This window comes from Myotis daubentonii, chromosome 4 (genome assembly GCF_963259705.1).
Source record: "Myotis daubentonii chromosome 4, mMyoDau2.1, whole genome shotgun sequence".
Classification (NCBI taxonomy): domain Eukaryota; kingdom Metazoa; phylum Chordata; class Mammalia; order Chiroptera; family Vespertilionidae; genus Myotis; species Myotis daubentonii.
In genome coordinates this window covers 21583047-21599038 of record NC_081843.1, presented here as the reverse complement: position 1 = coordinate 21599038, position 15992 = coordinate 21583047, and the positions used below count along the sequence as shown (strand labels likewise).

The 15992-nt window shown below is 40.4% G+C and overlaps 1 protein-coding gene and 1 pseudogene across 1 annotated transcript in view; both read right to left on the bottom strand.

Annotated features, from left to right (window-relative positions):
* Positions 1-15992, bottom strand: part of ATF7IP2 (activating transcription factor 7 interacting protein 2) — a 106261-nt gene that overhangs the window by 74342 nt on the left and 15927 nt on the right. The window lies entirely within an intron of this gene.
* On the bottom strand, positions 469-963 carry LOC132232345 (cofilin-1-like; annotated as a pseudogene).

Below are 15992 nucleotides of genomic sequence, written 5' to 3'. Positions count from 1 at the left end.
CCTTACTGGTACTGCTTCTATGAGTGGTCCTGACCAGGTGGAAAAAGAAAAGGAAACCAGGCAGTATGGGGAGGGGTAATCTCCACAACACTGCATATATACACAGAACTAAATAGATAAGCAAAGAGTCCTATTGTGTTTAGAAATTGGCACATGGGAAAGAACAACAGGTGGGGATTTAGGGTGTTATACAGTTCCTTCCCACCAACTGTGGAGGGTGAGGAGGGGGGGGGGGGATTGGTGTGTTTCAATCCAAGGGGTATCAGAAGAGCAAAACAGTTTGGGAAGGCCAGAACTATTAGTGGTGGAGGGAGGAGGAAGGTCCAGAGGGTGGCAACTGGGTGAAAGGATTGCCTTTCCCAGCATGGGATCCTCACACCCACTACAGTCTGGCAGGCAGGAGCAGGCTGCAACCTCCACAGGCAGGTCTGGGGCTGCCAGATGCTCCAGGAAGGAGCTGGAGGAAGCTCACAAAGGGTAGCCCCCCACGGAAAGGACAGCATTAACCCCCAACTTCTGTACTAGAGTGCAGCAGAGTGACCTCCACTAATAGCAGTTTGCTTGTGATTCATGCTTGATCCCTGTCAGTTTCTTCTTGATGGCATCCTTGAAAACTGGCATAGAGCATTTTGCTTTTAAGGTATGAAGAATCAAGGGCCCAGAAGATAAAGACCAGGTCCTCCTCCTTGTTCTCCTTGGTCTCATAAGTTGCATCATACAGGGTGTAGTGGCAGCAGCTGTTCAGCAGCATCTTGACAAAGATGGCATACAGGTCACCTATAGTCTGGCTCACATCACCTACCAATATCTCCTTTACCTCCTTCAGAATGAAATTCTTATCTTACTCAGGCAGAAGAGCACCAGCTTTTGGTTCTTTTTCATGTCCTCTGGTGTGGAGGACTTACACACCTTCATGTCATTAAACACTTTGACTGCATCATAGACAGCCACACTGGAGGTCATGTTTTTGGAAGTGAAAAGAAGACAGCAAGCATAGTCTAATAAGATGAGAGCCACTGCAGTTGCTATTGGGAGCTAACTGCATGTGTTGTTGCAAATGCCAATATTTCATTTTTTGTGGCTGAGTAATATTTCGTTGTTTATGTACCACATCTTTACCTAATCATCTATCAAGGGACACTTAGGTTTTTTCCATGTCTTGGTTATTATGAATAATGCTGCAATGAACACAGGGCTTCTTGTATCTTTATAAATAATGATTTTCAATTTTTTTCAGGTAGATACCCCAGAAGGGGGGATTACTGGGTCAGATGGTAGCTTTAGTGTTAATTTTTTGAGGAGCCTCCAAACTGTTTTTCATGGTGGCTGAAACAATTTACATTCCCACCAGCAGTGTGCAAGGTTTCCTTCTTCTCAACATAGTCTCCAATGCTTGTTATTTCCTGAGTTATTGATAAAATCCATTCTAACAAATGTGAGGAGGTATCTCACAACCAGCAATGTTAAGCATCTTTTAATGTATCTGTTGACAATCTGCCTATCTTCTTTGGAAAAGAGTCTGTTCAGGGCCTCTGTACATTTTTAAATAAGACCATATTTTTGTGGAGTTGTATGGCATCCTTATATATTTTGGATATTATTTTGAATATTTACTACTTGTCAGAAGTATCTTTTGCAATTTTCTCTCATTAGGTTGGTGGCCTTTCTGTTTTGTTGGTGGTTTCTTTTCCTGTGCAGAAGCTTTTAGTTTGATGCAGTCCCATTTTTAAATATTTTTTTTCTTTTAGTTCAGTTGCCTTTGGGGTCAAGTTCACAAAAATCCCTGTGAGACCAAAGTCCCTAAGTTTAGTGCCTAGGTTTTCTATGACAGTGGAACCTTGGTTCTCGAACTTAATTTACTCCAGAAGGCTGTTTGAGAAACCATTTGCTCAAAAACCAAATCACTTTTTCTCAGAAGTAATATAAATTGAATTAATTCATTCCAGACCCCAAATTATTCCGTTTTATGCTTTCTTATTTACAATACATGTCTAAATGTACTGTTTAATCTATAAACATTTTTAAAACAAAAAGGACAAAAAATATAAATGAAAATTTAATAAAAAGGAAATGTACAGTAAAAAAATGAAAATTTATAAACACACTAGTGTTAGGTCTGATCAGATAACTGAATCAACAGCCCCTCGGCTGGTAGCTGAACTTTAGAGCACTTCACAACTAATATTTCCTTTTGCTTAGACCATATACCACTTGCTAAGACCATTATCTTTCCCCTCAGGACTCGCCCAGAAAAAGGATCTCTGACTCCCTGTTCCTGGGTGCTGGTGCCATTTGTGGGCCCAGCCCATCTAGTTTTACAGGTGGCCTAATAAATTTATAATCCCTTACCACTTTGGCCTTGTGCATACCTCTTTCGGTGACCCTAACATTTGGCATGAGAGTTCTGCGGGGACGGGGAGCCATTGCAACACCTTTAGTCACTCTGAGTTTGCTAGTCAGAGAGCAGTAAGCAGTGGCAGCTCAACCTAGGCTTACCTCAGAATCCCACTCCAGTGACATGATTGCTGTCCTTGATTAGGCCTCCCTCCCTTATGGACCGTCCTGGAATTCTTGCAAAAGTGTCTTATCCACAATATAAATTAGACAATGATTCACACTGGCACAAGAATGGAACTTTTGATTTTAACATTCTCTGGGACTTAGCTTGAGCTCTGGCCAAAGTGCCTCATCAACAATATAAATTAGACAATGACTCCCACTGGCCCAAGAATGGAACTTTTGATTTTAACATTCTCTGGGACTTATAAAATTTCTATCACTGCAATGGGAAGTGGTCAGAGATCCCCTACATCCAGGCCTTCTTTACACTCTGTAATCATCCTTCTCTGTGTTAAACCTGTTCTACTTATCAAATCCTACTTCTCCACTCAAACCCCCTTCTGCCAACTCCAGAACTTTACACTCTGAGGCTTCTGAGCATCCCTCCCCGACATATCAGGTCCGTCAGACCCTTCGTTTGACCCTTCTGATAAGTTGATTCTCCATTTCCCTCCAGGTCCCCAGAATTTACCTCCTTAGTGCCTCCTCCAACCGCACCCATCTTTGGATTCCACCGCTTCGTCTACCCCCTCATCCTCCATACCAAGCCCCCCTCTTACACATTTCAGGACATCCCAGGTCCAGCCCCCTATCGTCTCCCTCCGAGAGATGGCCAGGGCCAAGGGTATTGTCCAGATACACATTCCATTTTCCATGCCTGACCGCCCATAGATTGAAAGGCATCTTGGGTCTTTTTCCACCAACCTGACTACCTTTACAAAGGAATTTGAGTACCTGACCCAGTTCTATGACCTGACCTGGCACAACATCTACGACAACCTGCCCTCTCTAACCCCAGAGGAAAAGGAGCACATCTGGCTAGCAGCTAAAGACCATGCCGATACCCTATATAGATAGAACATAGCAGTCTACCTGGTTGGTGCTGATAGGGCTCCCCAAACTGACCCAAAATAGGACTATCAGGTCAATTCTCCAGGGTGCCAATTCTGTAGCCATATAACCACCTGTCTCATTGCTGGACTCAAAATGGATACCACCTCCCCAGAGGGATCCCTTCTTCTGAACACCCATTTTATATCCTAATTAGCCCCCGATATATGCCACAAAGTTCGAAATAGACACAGGAACACAAACCCCTCAAAAAGACCTGGCCTTTAATAACAGAGACGAGGAGACCCAAGTCAAAAAAAAAAAAAGGAAAGATCAGGCCAAAGCTGAGGCCCAGAAGAAGGCCTTTCAGCTCATAGGTAAACACTAGTAAATTGTCTTCAGAGGCTGAGACTGTTTCAGGTGTGTCTGGAAAGCCAATAAAGATACACACTGAGTGGCCAGATAACTATGACCACCCCATCAGTACTTTGTTGGGCCACCTTTTGCCTTCAATACTGCGGCGATTCTTCTTGGCATTGACTCCACGAGATGTTGAAAGGTGATGCAAGGAATCTAACACCATGCCTAATGAATAGTACTGTCCAGTTCTGTGAGATTTCATGTATTGTGGAACCAGCTGCCTGATGGCTCTTTTAACTTCGTCCCACAAATGCTCAATTGGATTGAGATCTGGTGATTGTGAGGGCCACCTAAGCAAGGTAAAGTCTCCCTCATGTTCTTGAAACCACTCCTGCACAGTACGAGCACCGTGGCATGGCGCATTGTCTTGTTGGAAGAAGCCATCTCCATTGGGATACGCCATCAACATGATAGGATGAACTTGATCAGCAATAATACTTAGGTATGTTGTGCCATTCAGACGTTGTTCCACATGAATTAAAAGGCCCAAATCATGGCAGAAAAACATGCCCCAAACCATAACACTGCCCCCACCAGCTTGAAGGGTTGTACTCATGCATGTGGGGTACATGCTTTCATGCTATTTCCACCAAATTCTCACTCCGCCATCTGCATGATACAACTAGAAACGTGATTCATCGGACCACATGACTTTTTTCCAATGCTCAACTGTCCAATCCTTGTGTTCCTGTGCAAATTGGAGACGTTTTATCTAGGTAACTACAGACAGCAAAGGCCTTCAGTGTCCACATCCCATATGATGCAGTGTATGGCTAATTTGCCTACAAACATCAGGTGGTCATAATAATCTGGCCACTCAGTGTATTTTCCCCACCCTTTAGGGTGTAACTGGGGTCAGCTATCCTTTTCCCATGCATTCCTAATTATGCCAGAAAGCCCTGCACCCCTCTTGGGGTGAGATCTCTTAGTATGCCTGGGGACAACTATTTCATATGTTACTATGTCTTCCCCTGGTGAATACTGAAATTAACCCTGACATTTGGGCCACTCAGGGGCAGGATAGTGAAAACCATCACTGCTTCCACAGTTCAGGTAACCTGGCTGATAAAGCTTCATTCAACAAAACCTCACTGATTCTTGGGTGAGTTGACTATCCAAAATATATTGACTGTCATGGCTCCTATCTTTAGATAAGCCCCTAATCATAGTAGTCCTAGCCTTGGTCTTCAGCCCTTGCTTATTAAACCTCCTAAACCACTTTGTTTCTTCTTGTATAGAGGCTTTCAAGCTAAAGATGGTACTTCAAACGCAGCCCCAGATGGAGACAAATGCCATTTTCCATGGACCCCTAGCCTGGCCTCCTCTAATGGGACCCTGACAACTGCTCCTCCACAAAGACCACTGTCATTAGGAAATAGCGAGAGAGGTCATTGCCCCTGCTCCCAACAGCAGTTGGGGTCTCCTAATCAGAGGGGAGACTGGGAGGAGTTAGCTTGACAAGTAGGCAAACAGACCAGTGGTCCAGAGGAAAACAAAGGTGGAATGTAGGCAGGGAAAGACACAGCAATTTGAGCAAGCCTAACCATAGAAACCAACCATACAGAAATAACAATGTCTTCAGACTCAAGAGAGGGAGTTATGTGAAACTAGGGAGGGGCTACAACAATAAGTTGGGCGCATAGAAACAGAGAAAGTTCAGGTCTATTGCTGGGCAAGAACAATTGAGGTAACCAATCAGCTGGTGACATGGGTAGATATGGAGCAGGCTTGTAGCAAATATATATGCTAAGACTACAAGAATTCAGTGGAAACCCATTACTGTGCTCCATCCCCGTGCAGAGTCTGAATATCCTTGTACTAAATGTTCTACACTTTTGCTTAAAATCTTCTGGTCTGAGATTTCATTCTTCTGCTTCATGGGACTTGATCCCAAGAAAGGGAAGGGACCTCGGCTCACGGTTCAGGTTATCACCTGTACTCAGGAAATACCACCCTAGACACTATCATAGCCTCCTTTTGTGCCCAGGCCTCGTCATCACTCTGACAGAGAGCAAAGATTTTGGCTCTGAAGGAAAACAATCCCCTTTCAGCTAAGACCTTATGCCCCTCTTTCCCTGTAAGAATTCAGTGCCAAAAATCCTTTAAAGGGGAATATAGACCCTGAGACCCCAAAAGCAAGGATGATGGGCCATGTAAGGTATAGAAACTCACTGGGCCAGAAAGCTCCAGATGCCTAGCAAGGGGCAAAACTGGGAAAATAAGAATCTACCCCTGGGTAACCTAGCTACACCTTTCATATCACTAATCAGGCAGCTTATCCCCCTGATCATTTCCTCCCTAAAGAAAACATAAAGGCCTTAGTTGTACCTCAGCTCCAGAATCAGAAAAACAACAAAACCAGACAAGTGATGCTGTGGTAGCCTCAGGACCAGCTTTTACCTCCCAAGTCACTGACCAGGAATACTTTCGAGCCTTCACCAACCAATCTCTTGGGGAAATCATGCTGCTGTAACTCCTTGCTCCAAACATAAGAAATCTATACTGTCCCAGCAACTTCACAACCAACATTCCCTTTTGATTAGACCATATTCCACTTCCTAAGACCACATTCCATTTGCTAAGACCATTATCTTTACACTCAGGACTCCCCCAGAGAATTATCCGCCCAAAAAAAGACCACCTAGAGTACTTTAAAATTTCTGACTCCCCATACCTGCTGGTGCTATTTTGGGGCTCAGCCCATCTGGTATTCCAGGTTACCTAATAAATTTATAATGCCTTACCACTTTGGCCTCGTGCATTTCTACTTTGGCAAACCTAACAATTAGAACATAACTTTAGTGTTGAGAGCTATTAATAACTGAATATGGAGAGGAGGGATGTTATTGTTTCCAAACCAATGTCTATAAAAATGTTCTTCTAGTGTTATTTCATCTCGTTGCTCCAGTAGAACTTGCTTCAGGCTCACCGGGTCTATGTCTCACAAAAAAACTATCCAATGACGTTTATTTTTGCCTGGTTATTAGCACTTAAGTGATGTGAAACACTGCATTGCCATTGAACAAGTTTATCACACGGTTTGCTACTTGCCAGGATGATAATTCTCAATAAACCTTTTCATTTCTCACCATTTCCCAGGCATTTTCCTGGATTAGTAAAGTAGGAATATCTTCCCTACCCTCCTCCCTCTTATGAAAACAGATCCTCAGCTGCTGTTTGTTGTTCCTCCCTCTGAAGGTCTTAGAATTCCTCTATGGTCAGCTCAGTGTTGTACTATTCAACCAACTCCTCCACATCATCATCATCCACCTTGAAGCCCAAGGACTTACCAAGAAACACAATATCATCCACAACAGACACAGCCCTCAAAGTCTCTTTCACCAATAGACTCAAGCCACAATTCCATCCAGGCTGATTGCATAGTATTGGAAGACACTTTCTCCCATGCTTTGTCAATGAGCCTCAAGCAAGTGAAAATATTAAAATGTTCATTCCAGAAGTACCTGGAGGTTAAATTCATTTCAGAGGTCACCTCAAAACACCTCTGAAACAGTGCCTTTATGCAGAGCCCTTTAAATTTAGAAATGAGCTGCTGGTCCATGGGCTGGATGGGAAGAATTGTGTTAGGTAGCAAGAACCCAATAGAAATGAAACTGTACTCCTCCATCAACTCAGCCTCCAAGCCTGGAGGGTGGAAAGGAACCTTGTCCATTATAAGAAGTGCCCTGAGTGGCAAATATTTTTCCCGGAAGTATTTCTTTAAATTTGGGGCAAACACTTCATGAATCCGCTCAATTAAAAAATGGCTGGTTAACCAAGCTTTGCTATTAGCCCTCCAGAACACATTCAACTTGTTTTTCAAAATTATTTTCTTGAGAACTGGTGGATTTTCACAATAGTAGACATATAGAAGCTTTAATTTAAACTCTTCACTCACATTCCCACATAACAATAAGGCCAGCCTGTGATTGGCTTATGTTTTGGCAATGACTTCTCCTCCTATGTGATGTAGGTCTCTGACATTTTCTACCAGAAGAGGCCTGCCTCATCATAATTGAACACAAAATTATCAGCAACTACTTTCTTAGAACTACAGACTCCCCATTCCTCACTACACTATAAATGTGACTTTACATTTCTTAAATTACCAAACTGCACCCTACTAGCCTTTAACAAATCACTTTCGGCACCTGTTCCATGGGTGATCTCAGGAGGTCAGTATGCAGCATCTTCACTTTTTCATATAGCATTGTCCCTAATTGCTATCACTGACTATTTTTCATTTATCAGGGTTTGGGAAACATTTTTTTTTTTTGCAAAGGACAATTTGGATACTTATAACATCATCCGTGGGCCATACAAAATAATCAACTTGAAAAATTAGCCTCCTGCATTTGGTAAAAAATTTAATTAACTCGCCAGTAATGCCTTGGTAGGGCCAGATCAAATGATTTCTTGGGCTTTATATGGTCCTCCTCAGGCTGGACATTCTCTACCCGATCTAAATAAAAAATAATTTTTCTACCTCTTCAATTGAATGTGATCTTTGTTTCCTGAGCACTTTCACACACATAGTAACATCAGCACTCTTGGTAGCCTTTTTGTTTTAAAATTAAGCTAATCGTTGATTTTCCCATGTCATACTCAATAGCCAGATCAGACACAGGGCACCTCTGTCACACTTTGCAATTATTTCTTTTTGAAGCTCTATTGTCATTCTCACAATTTCCCTTTTCACTTTGCTGTTAGCACTAACCTTCTTAGCACCCGTGGTCATTTGGTGTCCATTTTTAATAACTAGAGGCCCAGTGCACATGCACAACATTAGTGCACTGGGGGAGGGGGGAGGGTCCTCAGCCCGGCCTGCACCCTCTCACAGTCTGAGACCCCCTCAGGGGATGTCTGACTGCCAGCCACAAGGGGTCCTTAGTGCCGCCGTGGAGGCAGGGGAGGCTACTTCCACCGCCACTGTGCTTGCCAGTCTTGACCCCGGCTTCTGGCTGAGCAGCGCTCCCCCTGTGGGAGCGCACTTACCATGAAGGGGCAGCTTCTGTGCTGAGCGTCTGCCCGCTGGTGATCAGTGCGCATCATAGTAACCAGTTGTTCCGCCGTTCTGTCAATTTGCATATTAGGGTTTTATCATGTAGGATAAGCTGCCACAAAAGTCAAAAAACATGAAAATAGCCCTAACTGGTTTGGCTCAGTGGATAGAGCGTCAGCCTGCGGACTGAAGGGTCCCAGGTTCGATTCCAGTCAAGGGCATGTACCTTGGTTGCGGGCACATCCTCAGTAGTGAGTGTACAGGAGGCAGCTGAATTGATGTTTCTCTCTCATCAATATTTCTAACTCTCTATACTTCTCCCTTTCTCTCTGTAAAAAAATCAGTAAAATATATATCTTTTTAAAAAACATGAAAATATTCACAGCAACTTCCTGAGATGTTAATAATGTGAGGTTAGTGGTAAACTGACACACACTCATACATTCCTCCTTTGTTTAAAGTCACCAGAGAGACATGTGACTGATCATACAAGTATCAGCACGAAAGGGTTGCTGGGTTGAGAACTGAAGTTTTGTTCAACAACTAAGACATTTTTTCCATGAACAACTTGTTCGAGAACCAAATTGCTGGAGATGGGAGATGTTCACCAACTGAGTTTTGACTTTATTGTTACAGGTGGTATATCCAATTCTTTAATCCATTTTAATATATTTGTGTGGTGTCAACAGTCTGGTTTCATTCTTTTGCATGTGGATTTCCAAATTTCATGTCATTTATTTAAGAGACTTTCCTTTCTCCATTGTGTTTCTGGCTCCTTTGTAGAAAATCAGCTGTCCATATATGTTTGGGTTTATTTTAGGGCTCTCAATTCTGTTCCACTAATATTTTCTACAAATACCACTATTTTGATTACCGTATCATAGTTTTGTAACAGTTTGAAGTCAGGGATGTGATATTTCTGGCTTTGTTCTTTATTTTTTTGGTCAGGATTGCTTTGACTATTCAGGTTCCTTGTCATTCCATGCAAATTTGAGGATTTTTTGTTCTATTTCTGTAAAAAATGCCATTTGGATTTTACTGGAGACTGCATTAAACCTGAATATTGTTTTAGGAATTATGGCCACTTACCAGTGTGAATTCTTCCAATCCATGATCATGAAATATATTTTCATTACTTTATGTCTTCAATTACTTTCACTAATGTATCATTAGTTCTCAGTATACAGGTCCTTCACCTACTTTGTTAAGCTTATTTCTAGATATATTATCCTTTTTGTTGCAACTGTAAATGGGATTGTTTTCTTCATTTCAATTGTGATATTTCATTGTTAGGAATATATTGGATATTTGTACCTGATTTTGTATTTTGAAACTTTAATGTATCTTTTCATTGTTTCTAAGTTTATGGTGGAGTCTTTAGAGTTTCCTACATATATAATTATATCACTTGCAAACAGTTTTACTCCATTTCTAATATGGATGCCTCTTATTTCTTTTTCTTCCCTGATAGCTCTAGCTAGAATGTTCAGTATTATGGTGAATAACAGTATTAAGAGTGGACATCCTAGTCTTGTTTCTGATTGTAAACATTTGAATGGATTTGTTAAGTAGCAATAAGGTATATAAATGTCCAAATTTTCAGGATAGCTGAATTATTTTCCAAAACAGCTATATACCAATTTACAACCCTATGGACAATAAATAAGAGTTACCACTATCGCCCTACTTAGTTTGGCTCAGTGGATAGAGTTTCAGCCTGCAGACTGAACGGTACCAGGTTCGATTCTGGTCAAAGGCACATGCCTGGGTTGTGGGCTCAATCCCCAGTGGGGGGATGTGCAGAAGGCAGTTGATCCAAGATTCTCTCAACATCAATGATGTTTCTAACCCTCTCACCCTCTCCATTCCTTTATGAAATACATATATATATATATATATAAATATATATATATATATATATATATATATGGAGATATATATATATATTTATATTTATATTTATATTTATACTTATATTTTGAAGTTACTACTATCCTATCTACACCTTCTTGAGCCCTTGGCTTTGCCAGAGCAATTTTTACCAATGTAATGGATACAGATGTTTATCTCCCTGTCACAATTTGCATTTCCCAAATTATTACCATCTTTTTGTCTTCTTCATAATGTTTTAGTACTATTTTTATTTCTCCTCTGTTAAATCCTCTACTTATATTCTTGGGCCAGTTACCAGGTATGATATTACTACTATCTTTTAATATTTAATATTTATAGGTTATACATGTATCCCTGTTTGCAAGATTCCTGGTTATGTCTTGCTCTTTCGTTTCTGTTGGGTGGCCTTTTCTAATTTAATTCTTTATGGTACTTAATAAATTGTATCTAACAATCCTTAGTCAATCCTTCGTTATATGAGTTGCAGCTATGTTTTGTGGCTTGACTTTGCTCCTCCTGACTTTAACACAAATAAATTTTTCTGTTGTTTTTTTTTTTTCCATTTATGGCTAAACCTTAATATATTTTATTTGAGAAATCCTTCCCAACCCCATGGTAATGTGTGGAATAGTGAGGCCTCCGGTGGTAGAGAAACCTTCTTCTGTTCCACACTATCTGTGGGCAGGGGGCTGTACCACAGCAGTACAATGATAAAAATACATATTAGGAATGAAGATCTCAGAAAGAATATACACAGGCTTACCACAGAAATATTAAATGTTTGTTTCCAAACAACCAGAATAAAATGAGTATCACAATAAAGTTAGTCACATGAATTTTTGGATTTCCCAGTGCACATAAGTTATGTTTAGTCTACACTGAAGTCTAGTATGTTATAGCATTGTTAAAAAAGTGTACATATGGTAATTAAAAAATACTTTCTTGTGAAAAAATGCTAACCATTATTTGAGCTTGTAGCAAGCTGTAATCTTTTTTCTGGTGGAGGGTCTTGCCTTGATATTGATGGCTGCTGATTTATCAGGGTGGTGACTGCTGAAGAATGACACATGACTGTGACAACTTCTTAAAATAAAACAAGTTTGCTGCATTGATTGACTTTTCCTTTCACAAAGGATTTCTCTGTAGTATGTGATGCTGTTTCATAGCATTTTACCCATAGTAGAAGTTCTTTCAAAACTGGAGTCAACTCTCTGAAACTACCCTGCTACTTTAACTAAATTTATGTACTATTCTACATCCTTAGTTGTCATTTCAACAATCTTCCCAGTGCACTCACTAGGAGATTCCATCTCAAGAAACTTTCTTTGATAATCCATAAGAAACAACTCATCAAAGTTTTATCATGAAATTGCAACAATCTAGTCATATCTTCAGGCTCCATTTCTAATCCTAGTTCACTTGCTATTTGACATCTACAGTTACTTTCTCAACTAAAGTCTTGAGCCCCTCAAAATCATCCATGAGGATTGGCATTAACTCTTCTAAATTCTTGTTAATGTTTATACACACAGATACACATATGTATAAAGATATATAATGAATATATATATACACACACACACACTTAGCACCCAAGGATGTCTTCCTATTGATTTTAGAGAGAGAGGGATAAGGAGATCAAGAAACATTGGAAGTGCCCAGATGAGGCCCAGCTGTGAAGCAATGCAAACTGCTGTTGGGCCTTGGGCCTTCTTTTGGAAGTTTTGGGTCCCTCTGACCCAGCTGCAGTTAGGTAATTTCAGATTGCAAAGGGCCAGATAATTCATATGCAAAAGCATCTGCACACAGCTTGGGTGTGGCGGGGTCTCAGGGTATCAACAGGGCAGAGCAAACAGCTATGGCTGATCCTCTGCCCTGCCCTAAGAAGTCCCAGGTCTCAGTGTCCCGAAGTAATAGCTGCCAGCACCTCTGAGAGAAAGCCACTGTCGATTTCCGGCCGATGCCAGACAGTCCAGTTTCTCCACAGAGACTCACCCGGAACTGAAGTTCAGGGCCGTCCGGAGCTTGAGACTCCCTCCCGACTGATAAAGACAACCACGTCCTCATTTGCCAGCCCTTTCCGCGTGCGCCTCCATACCTCTGCACTTTACTTCTCCACCTCCTGAGTCTCAGTGTGCTTTTCTCTTTCCTTCTAGTTGTAGAATTTCCACTCAGCCAGCCTTCCTGTGGTTCTAGATCAGCCGTGGGCAAACTACGGCCCGCTTGAAATGAATAAAACTAAAAAAAAAAAAAAAAGACCATACCCTTTTATGTATTGATGTGTACTTTGAATTTATATTAGTTCACACAAACACTCCATCCATGCTTTTGTTCCGGCCCTCCGGTCCAGTTTAAGAACCCATTGTGGCCCTCGAGTCAAAAAGTTTGCACACCCCTGTTCTAGATGATGTCCGTTTTCTCTTTTAGTTGTATTTTTGAAGTGGTTGTGTGAGGCAATTTCAGGTGTTTACCTACGCCACCATCTTGGTTTCTACTCTCTTTGAATTATTCTTTAGCTTAAGGGAATGTTGTTGCTGGTTTGACCTTTTATCCAGACCACTAAAATTTGGTACATATGAGCAATAATGCTGTTTCGCTTTGTTATCATCCACATGTTCACTGGAATAGCAGTTTTAATTTGCATCAAGTATTTTTCCTTTTGCATTTACAACTTGGTGCAACTTTTTTTTTAATATGCCTTCTTTTGATTTAAAGTGATAATCAAGGAACTTTTCCTTTCACTTGAATACTTCAAGACCATTGCGGTGTTAACTAGCCTAATTCCAATATTTTTATATCTCAGTTAATAGGGAGGTCCCAAGAAAGATGGAGACAGAACAGCTGGTCAGTGGAGTAAACAGAACACACCTTTATCAATTAAGTTTGCCATTTACAAGGGTGCAATTCATGGTGCCCAGAAAACAATTACAATAGCAACATCAAAGATCACAGATCACTATAACATACTAGTATACAATAATGAAGAAGTTTAAAATATGAGAATTACTGAAATGTGAAAGACGCACAAAATGAAAAAATGCTGTTGGAAAATTGTGTTGATAGAGTTAATTGATGCAGGGTTTCCACAAACATTCAAAATGACATGAAGCACAACAAAATTATGTATGCTGGTAATAGGAATGCTTGCTCAGAGTGAATTATTCTTAAGTTATAAACTACATGAGATAACTGGTCATAACAATTTGCAACTTGCTAGGTGACAAAAGCTAGCTGAGTAGATGTACTTTATGGAGAAACCCTCTGTATTAAAATATTTAGTGAAAACAAAACTATGAGTAAAAGGCTCTGGGAAGTTAAGGAACTGCGTAAAAGGTGAAGGGATAATTTACATGTTGTAGAAAAATTGAGTGAATTACTAGGAGGAAAAAAAAGAGCAATAACTTAATCTAACTGGGGGACCCTTGGCATCACCAGAATTGCTATCCTCAAAAAGTTTAAATCTGTTGATGTCCAATAACCCACATTTCATATGAATCATAGTACTGTCTTATAGCACAAGGCTAGAAAGGTAAGTCATCTATATTTTCTCAATTTTTAAAGATTAAGTCATCTATATTTTCTCAATTGTCATTTACAATTTAAGTCTTCAATTCATCTAGAATTGGTTTTAAAATTGAGGTAGAGAAAGGGTGTTTCCCACTCAGATGTAAAATATCCTGTTAATATTAAACTTTAAAAGTATAATATGCCTCTTTCATTGTATTTTATTTTATGATATAACTCCTGCTGAATATATTACTGTCCATTCCAGCAATTTGTGTTAGATTTCAATTTTAAAATATTTTTAAAAGCAAAGGAATTTATCTTTTAACATACGAGATCATGGGAATTCTCGCTTCATATTACAGTGTTTTACAAATTATCATACTTTAAAAAGATAGATTGTAAAAACAATATACAACTTCAAAATGCAAAGGCCCAGCTGTGAAGCAATGCAAGCTGCTGTGGGGCCTTGGGCCTTCTCTTGGAAGTTCTGGGTCTGTCTGGCCCAGCTGCAGTTTGTTAGGTAATTTTCAGATTGCAAACGGGCCAGGGCATTCATATGCAAAAGCCTCTGCTTAAGCCTGGGTGGGGAAGGGTTGCAGGGAATCCACAGGGCGGAGCAAGCTGCTATGGCTGATCCTCAGCCCTGCCCTCGGGGGCCCCCGCATCTCAGTGTCCTGGTAATTGCTGCAAGCACCTCTGAGGGGAAGCCACCCTTAAGTTCCGAGTTCTGCCTGCTGTAAAAAGACAGCCACATCCTCAGGTGCCAGCCACTTTCCGCGCGCACTTTAGCCTCTGTACCTCTGCACTTTACTTCCACATCTCCTCTGAGTCTCAGTGTGCTTTTCTCTTTCCTTCTAGTTGTAGAATTTCCACTCAGGCAGCCTTCCTGTAGTTCTGGATGATGTCTGTTTTGTCTTTTAGTTGTATTTTTGAAGTTGTTGTGGGAGGCAGCAATCTCCGGTGTTTACCTATGCTGCCATCTTGGTTTCTCCATTGAGTTAAGGTTTTTACATTTTTTTCCCCACATAAAGAGTGAAAGACTAGCGTCTAATAGTGACACTGCAGAAGGAGTGCGATAGCGCTCCTGGCACTTTTGGCGAAAGACAGGAGGAGCGTGATCGTGCTCCCCAACACGTTAGGGGTTAATTTTAAAGTGTGCCTTGAAGATTTATGTAAAACGTTTTTTGTCCTCGTTCAATAGAAACTTATCTGGCCACTGGGTAAAGCTAACAATAAAATTACTGATCCACAATGTGTTACAAAGTTTAATCCAATTACGTGTGTTGTAAATGGCACATTAAAGCTTTAACATTTGGTTTTAAGCCCTTCTAACTTTAATAAATTTGTTGCTGTTTTGTTCTTATTTTTTGTTACTTATGTTAGTTCAATATTAAAATGCCCTTTTTATTTTTTAACGTCTACAACTGCTTTACATGCCATGGATTCTAGGATATTTAAAGGTTTTCTAAAATCATTCATTAGCCAACGTTTCATTAACCAGTGAGGTCAAGAGTGAAACAATATTATTCAAGTATCCTTTAGCTAAAAAATTATTCCACCCTCTCATCATCGCTTTAAGTGTCCTTTTTTTGTTGAATTTAGAATTTTATATTTCAGATTTCAGTTTACTTTTACACTATGCATACTTTCAAGAGTAACTGAGGGTAACATTTTGCTATAAAACCAAACATAGTTATTACTAATACTGCTAACAAACATTGATATATTTTTGAGTGAGCCTACATTGTTATTTATGTTGAATATCTATCTAAGGATGGAA